The following is an 8,586-nucleotide window of genomic DNA, read 5'->3' on the forward strand; positions in this document are numbered from 1 at the left end:
ATATTTAGAAATTTATCATTAGGTTAGAATCCTTTTTAGGTCCAGCTACCAGATGGCAAGATTGTTAGGAATTGTGCCAAGTAAAATTCTATTTTAAAGGATATTATATATAGTTTTCATATTTTTAGATTTATTAGCCCACTCTGAAGCTCTTTGCCAGAACCTTCATAGTCTTCTCACACTGTAGATACAGATGCTAAAACAGATTACCTAAGCATAGCACGTTATAAACACCTTGGAAGTAGGAACCATACTTACATCCTGTAAACCTTAGGAAATAGCATGTTCCCTATAATACTCACCAAGTACTTGTGAAAATGTTGAATGCTGGTACTCTATAAACCTTAGTAGACAATGTGCCTCCCATGGTACTCAGCAAACACTCTGATTTGTTGAAAGAACTCATTTTGAGAGGAAGAGATACAAGTATTCTCATCCCTATCTTATAAAGCAAAGATTCAGAATAGGAGAATGGAAACTTCAATGTTTTAGATAAGGCAGACAGAAAACAAATTAACTTCCCTTACCTTTTTTTCCTACTTAAGTAGTGCATACAAGTTTGAAGTAGCTAACATTATAAAAGCAGTTAAGAAAATAGCTTGTAGAAAATCAGGGGAATTGTAATAATTTGGAGAAATCATCTGTTCTAGCTCATGAGTCTCACAAAACATTGTTTATAAGATTTCCTTTCCATTTCACTTGTTGAATTTTTAATATCAATTGTTTTTTCTCTAAAAAGTTCTTTATGTTGAGACTTTAATATCAAGATTCAGCAAAGAATTCATTGGTCCTCTGCTTAGATGGTCTGTCTTTGGGTTACTAAGTTCAGTTTTATAACATTGAATTTCAATTCTTTTTTGTGGGTGGTGATTCTTTGATTAGGGTGTGAGTTATCACTTGCACAAGAAAATGAAAGTTTTAAATTTGAGGAAACTTCAAAGCATTTTAAGGTAAACAGATGATTCATTGGTCTGAGAAGTACATAATATGCTAAAATGTTCAGGTAACATTGTTTTAATGGTCAATTAAACTGGATGCAGTTAATTTGTTTTGCAAAACGAAGGAAAATCTGATAAAATAGGCATAACCTAATATTTTAAGGAAACGAAGTTGCTCAAAGTTTCTGCATGTACAATGTATTGAAATTATGATAGTTCAATATGCCATTAATTTAAACAATAATTGCCTTATGTTTATGTAGTACTTGGTGCCCTTCAAAGCTATTTTCTAAGAATTTGAGATAGTTATTTGAGGTTACTATGGACATTTTAGAAATAAAGAGCAATGTACTATGTTTAAATTGGTAGCCCAGGTCGTCTGGTTTCTAGTACAGTATGTAAGGATCTTAAAAAAACAACACTTTATTCTAACAAGTAAAAAACTGAACAAACTGAAAAATCAAGAAATCTTGTTAGATTCATTAGAGAAGAGAGATCATAGATAGGCCTTTAAAACTGGAGAGACAGACAGGTGGATACAGAGAACACAACTGATGTGAGAAAAACCCATGAGCAGAAACCTCCATGGAACTAGTGCCAGGGTAGGAAAACCTGAGTTATAATTGACAAATTGCTGAAGGCTTACTGTGGACATGTCTGAGAGTTAAAAACTTCAGGGCATCCAGTTACCAGGGTTGGGGAGCTCCACACTTTTGTGAGTTTTACCTCCAGGAGTCCAACCCTTGTTGGAAAAAAATATCAGAATATCAGAAAAATACCCTTGTGCTTCCAGCAGGGGAAAGGGGAAAGGAAACATTTTGAAATGCACCACATTATTCTGTTCTTAACAAGACCTGGTCTCATTGAAAACTGTTTTGCCAGAGCCTACTTGCGGGGTTTTATCAGAGCCTAACTTGCCTGGGAGAAAGGGAGTACTCAACTCCAGCCCCCTTTAGCCATCATGTCCTACCTAAAATGGAAAACAAACAAACAAACAAACAAACAAACAAACAAACAAACAAATCCCAAATCCAGAAGCACTCATGAAGTTCATAGTCCAGGGGCACAGACTCACCAACAAACTGAGACCTAATTATAGGACTGTAGAATGCTTCCCCCACCCCTGAAGGTTACCACTACATGTTAAAGGCCTATTTTCTGAAATTCTTTTTACCCATTACAACATGTTCATCTTTCAGCAAAAAATTACAAGGCATGATGAAAGGCAAAAAAACACAGTATGAAGAAACTGAACAAGAATTAGAACTAGAGCCTCATAAGACAGGAATGTTAGATTTATCAGACCAAGAATTAAAAAAAAAACCTGTGCTTGCTTCAGCAGCACATATACTAAAATTGGAACAATACAGAGAAGATTAGCACTGCTCTTATACAAGGATGACTCACAAATTTGTGAAGCATTCCATATTTTTAAAATATTGACTCATCTCTAACATAGAGAGAATAAAAGATTTTTGTATTAAAAAATAATAAAATAAAATAAGAATGATTAATATGCTAAGGGCTCTAATGGAAGAAGTAGACAACATGCAAGACATATGGATAATGTAAACAGGGAGATGGAAACTCTAAGAAAGAATTAAAAAATGTGAGAAATCAAAAACACTATAACAGAAATAATGAATTCCTTGGGTGGGATCACTAGTAGACAGGATATGGCTGAGGAAAGAATCTTTGAGCTTGAGGATATGACAGTAGAAACAAAAAATTCGAAAAGAGGAGAAAGACTAAATTCTCTGACTCCAAAACAGAATAGAATGTCCAAGAAGTGTGGGACAACTACAAAAGGTGTAATTCACCATAAAAAATCCCAAACACATAGGTAAGTAAAGATAACAATTGTATTTGACTTATTCTTAGAAATCAAGTAAGGAAGGAGAGAATAGCATAAAATATTTCAAGTGTTGAGTGAGATAAAGAAACTACTAACCTAGAATTCTGTACCCTGTGAGGTTATCCTTCAATAGTGAAGGAGAAATAAAGACTTTCTCAGACAAACAAAAATTAAGGAAATTTGTTGCCAGTAGACCTGCCTGTCAAGAAATATTAGAAGTTATTCAGAGAGAGTAAAAGAACCAAAACTCAGATCTACATAAAGAAAGGAAGAATATCAGGGACTGAATAAGTGCCAGTAAAATAACAGCTTTTATTTTTCTTATTCTTAATTAATGGAACAGAAACAGTTAGTTCAAAATAATGATAACAACAATGTATTTAATTATAAGTGAAATGAATGACGGCAAAGGTACAAGGTATAGAAGGTAGGAATTATGAATATTATATTATTCTGAGGTACTTGCACTACCTGTGAAGTGGTAGTGTTATGTGAAAATGGATTTGGATTAGTTGTAAATGTATACTGCAAACTCTAGGGCAATTGCTAAGTGAGGTAAGAAACAAACAAACAAAATATAATCAATATGCAAGAAAGGAGAGAAAATGGAATTATATAAAATGCTCAGTTAAAACTACAAAAGACAGAAAATGTATAGAAGACAAAAATAGGAACAAATAACAAGGGCAACAAACAGAAAACAGTAGCAAATTTGGTAGATATTAATCTGACTATATCAGTAATCACTTTGATCAGTCGTCTAAATACACTAATTAAAGACAGGGATTGTCAGAGTTAATTATAAAAACAAGACCCAATAATATGTTGTCTACAAGAAATCCACTTTAAATATAAAGACACATATAGATTAAAAGTAAATGGATGAAGAAAGATATACCATGCTAACACTAATCAAAAGAAAATGGGGGTAGCTATATCGATTTCAGACAGAGCAGAGATAAAGGAGGCTTACATAATAATAAAAGGATCAATACTTCAGGAAGATATAACAATTCTGTTTATGTGCCTAGTGACAGAGTGTCAAATACATGAGGCAAAACCCGATAGAACTTCAAGGACAAATAGATGAATCAACTATTAGAATTAGAGACTCTACCTCTCTTTCAGAAATGGACATATTTAGCAGATGGAAAATCAGCAAGACATAGTTGAACTCAATGGTAACATCAATCAACTGGATGTACTTGTCATCAAAACAGGCGACTTCATCCAACAACAAGTGACTTTACTGCTTCTGAAGCTCACATGCCATATCATCAAGATAGACTACATTCTGGGCCATAAAGCACACCTTAAACAAATTTAAAAAATAAAAATCATAACAATGTCTGATCTCACACCACAATAGAATTAAACTAGAGATCAATAACAGAATGATAGCTGGAAAATCCTAAAATACTTGGCCACGCACTTCTCAACTCATAGCTCAAAGAAAAGCCTCAAGGGATATTAAAAAAATACTTTAAACTAAATGGAAAGTAAAATACAACTTTGTCAAAATTTGTAGGATACCACAGAAGCAGTGTATAGATGGAAATTTATAGCATTCAATGAATATATGAGAAAAATAGAAACACAAAAAATCAATAATCTAAGCTTCTTCCTCAGGAAACTAAGAAAAGAGAATATCAGATCCAAAGTAAGTATACAAAAAGAATAAAAATTAGGGCATAAGTTAGTGGAATTGAGATCAAGAATTCAGTACAGAAAATCAACAAAATCTAAAACTGGCTCCTTAAAAAGATCATTAAAACCAAAAACCTCTAGACAGGCTAACTAAAAAGAAAAAAAAAATGACACAAATTACAAATACAAAGGGTCTTCAAAAAGTTCATGGAAAGATTTGTATTTTCTTTTAATTCTATTTTTTTCATTAACGTTTTGAAGTACCCTTGTATCATAAATGAAAGAGGAGACATTACCACAGATTCTGTGCACACAGCTATCCCACTACTGGGTATATATGAACTCAATATATCAAAAAAACACACCTGCTATCCCATGTTCATCACAGCACTATTCACAATAGGCAAGAGATGGAATCAACCTAAATGTCCTTCAATGGATGAATTGATAAAAAAAAAAAAAACTGGTATATATACACAATGGAATACTACTCAGCTATTAAAAAAAAGTGATATCCTATCATCTGCAATAACATGGGTGGAACTGGAAATCATCATGTTAAGTGAACTAAGTCAGGCACAAATAGACAAATACTGCATGATATCACTCATATATGGAATTGAAAAAAAATTTTAAAAGTTGTTCTCATAAATGTAGAGGGTAGAATAATGGCTACCAGAGGTTGGGGCAGAGGTGGCAAGGAACATATGCATGTATTTTATCTCTCTCTCTCTCTCTCTCTATGTGTATATATGTATACTTATGTTTAAACACCAGATGTTTGATCCATAAAAATGTAAATATGTATTAATTTATTAGGCAAACAATAAACAAAAGGATAATAAAGGAATATTATTAATAACTATATGCCTACAAATTTGATAACCTGATGAAATGGATAAATTTCTTGAAAAGACACACTTGACAAAAACTCACACAGGAAGAAATAGATAGTCAAAATAGGCCTATCTGTATTAAAGAAATTGAATCATTAATTAATAACCTTCTGAAACAGAAAGTAGCATTCCCAGATGGGTTCACTGGTGAATCCTACCAAATATTTAAGAAATAAATTGTATTAATTCTCTACAATTTCTTTCAGAAGATAAAAGTAGAGGGCATACTTCATAACTCATTTTATGAGGCAAGCATCATCCTAATACCAAAACCAGAAAAAGGTATTACAAGAAAACTACAGACCAATATCTCTCATGAATATAGATGCAAAAAATCTTCAACAAAATATTAGCATATTAAATTCAACAGTTTATAAAAAAAATTATACACTGCAACAAAGCAGGATTTATCCCACATATGTGAGGCTGGGTCAATATTCGAAAATCAGTTAATTTAATCCATCACATCAAAAGGCTAAGGGAGAAAAATCTGCTATGTACAATCCCTGGTTTATCTATGGGTCTGTTTTTATTGTTTAGTTTGCTCTTGACTATTGGGCACATTTTCCTACCTCTTTGCCTTTTTCAGAATTTTTTATTATAGGCAAGGAATTTTTAATAAAAGAATTAGTAGATGCTAAAGGCAATTCTGTCTCCCAGAGATAATATGCTTTCTATGCTGTTGGGCAGATAGGAAGAAGGGCTGTTCATGTTAATCCAATTAGGGATTGATCAGAGTTGAGTCTTGGCTGAAATTTTGATTAGACTGTTTTTTCCTCTTCCTCCAGTTTCTTTTTTCTTAGAGCAGGACTGCTTTCTCTATTACACTTTATCTCCTGTATTGGTTTTCTATGTCTATAAAACAAGTTACTACAGACTTAGCAGCTTAAAATAGCACACATTTATTATCTCACAGTGTTTCAGTCAGGAGTTTGTGCATGGCTTAGCTAGCTCCTCTGCAAGGTGATAATCAGGGTTTTAGCCAAATGTGGATTCTCATTTCGAGACTCACCTTGGGAAGAATCCACTTTTAAGGTCATGAGGTTGCTGCCTGAGATGAGAACCTTGCTGGATGTCAGATTGAAGGCCCCAATTCTTGTTGGCTGTCAGCCTAAAGTTGCATTCAGCACCCAGCTAGTTGTTGGCCAGTGGCTACCCTCAGTTTCTTGTCATATGGGCCTTCTCAACACGCCTGCTTGCTTCCTCAAAGTCAGCAAGGGAGAGAGCACTCTAGCAAGAGAAGTGTTAAAATATTATGTAGCATAATCATGGACGTGACATCTCATCATCTTTGCCATGTTCCATTGGTTAGAAGCAAGTCACAATTTCTATCCACACTCAAGGGGAAGGGATTGCACAAGGGCATGAATACCAAAAGATGGGGGTGAAGGGGGCTTCCTTAGAATCTACCCACTGTACTCTCTAAGCATCATGAGACTAGAGATATTTCATTTTGTTTTTCTGCCGCAGCATTTCAGCATCCCCACTAGCCAAAAACTCAGCAAATATTTTGTGGATAAAAAGAGGTCTGTGTTTGTATGTGCTTCAAATTTCAATTTGTCATGCCAATCTAGAAATCCATCAAACCTCTACTGTCTTCTCTTTTCCTTAGTAAAGCCCCTCTGCCTAAATCAGGTTCATCTCCAGCCCTTACCAAAGCTTGACAAGAGCCCTAGAAGAGAAAATGCCTAGTGATCTCAGCTCACATTGGAAGGGCTCTTCTGTTTCTGGAATTTTAGTTCATCTTCTCCTTGCTTCTGTAACTCTCATATCTTTAAAAGTGTCATTCTTATAGGTTTAAAAGTGTAACTCTTATAGCTTATCCAGTTTGCCATTACCTCGCGCTAGCTTCCCATTGCACACATGATCTCATTAGAAGCAATAGTCTGTCTAAACAAATTTTAAACTAACTGAAGGATTGGTATTATATCCTGCTTTATGCAGTCACAGGGATGAAATAGCTCTAGGTACATATGTATTCAAACAATACAATTTAAATAAATAGAACATTATCTTTCTGAGCTTTTAAAATTATTTTTAAATTTTTTCTTCTGTTTCTGTTCTTTCTGAGCTTTTAAAAAATCTGTGATAAAATTTTATTGGGCAGATGTAGGTAAATAGGTAGGAAGTATAAAGTATATTATCACTAATTCAACATTTCAGGTGATTTTCATTGTGTATAAAATCTTGGTTTTGTGTGAATAGATATGCGAAACAATGACCACACAATGTGATAGAGGTGGATTTTTTTTCATTTGTCTATCTAAATGAGTCTAATGTTTAAGCAATGTATTACTGTGTATGAACTTAGTTTTTCAAGATTCTATATAACACAAAGAAAGATACTTCCATAAATGAGACCTGGATGTAACAGAATTCTATTTGATATGGCCTATATTTAAAATGGAAGACATATTGCTTATTTTCTTTTAAAATGGCTCTAAAAGTCAGAGCCACACATAAAAGTAGACACCAATAGCAATATTTTCAGCTGGGAATATATGAAAACTAAATATTTATAAAATAAGGTTTAAGTTACTTACCACTTCTGGATGATAAACTTTATCTAAGTAGTTATTCATTATTGTGTTTTAAATTGTAGATTATATATTTGCACTATGCTTCATTATGTAATTTTTTTGCATATTTGAAACTATGAATTGAAAACAAAATAAAGATTTTCTAACATTCTATTTTTGCTTGAGATAAGGATAATTGATTTTGACATTTTGTCTTTTAAAAAAGCATTCTTGTGATTACTGATGACATGAACATTTTATTTCATGTATCATTCTAGTAAAAACAGAAAAATTCAGAAGTGTTGCTGAAGTTCTTATGCATTATTTAAGAATATAATCTAAACTATATGATGCAAACCCAATTATGTTAAAGTATACAAATAACTCTTGTAATATTCTAGTTTTAAGATCATCACATATAGAGTATTCTTTAAAAATATAAGTAACCATAAAGATAAAGATATTTGTTATATTATAAATTATATAGCTTTGTTTCTAGTTTAATGTTTTCTTGAAATAGAGAGAAACTTTAATTGAATTGCTTTATACACTTTTAAAATTTGTTTTTCTGACAAGTCTTGATGAAAAACATTATGTAGGTTAAGTATAGATTTCTCTTTTTTAAAAATTTACTTCTTTTTACTTCTCATTCTCAAGGTTGAGATAATGCTTTCTGGTAATAAATTAGGGGACAATAGAAAAATAAAAGTGGGCTCTGCTTTCTAAATCTT

At 32.8% G+C, this 8,586-nt stretch overlaps 1 non-coding gene across 1 annotated transcript; it reads left to right on the forward strand.

Annotated features, from left to right (window-relative positions):
* The first annotated feature begins 2,264 nt into the window (after nucleotides 1-2,264).
* Nucleotides 2,265-2,371, forward strand: LOC134386661 (U6 spliceosomal RNA). Its single transcript, XR_010024492.1, has one exon. It is a non-coding gene; the product is annotated as a U6 spliceosomal RNA (small nuclear RNA).
* The last annotated feature ends 6,215 nt before the right edge of the window (nucleotides 2,372-8,586 follow it).

This window comes from Cynocephalus volans, chromosome 9 (assembly GCF_027409185.1).
Source record: "Cynocephalus volans isolate mCynVol1 chromosome 9, mCynVol1.pri, whole genome shotgun sequence".
NCBI lineage: Eukaryota > Metazoa > Chordata > Mammalia > Dermoptera > Cynocephalidae > Cynocephalus > Cynocephalus volans.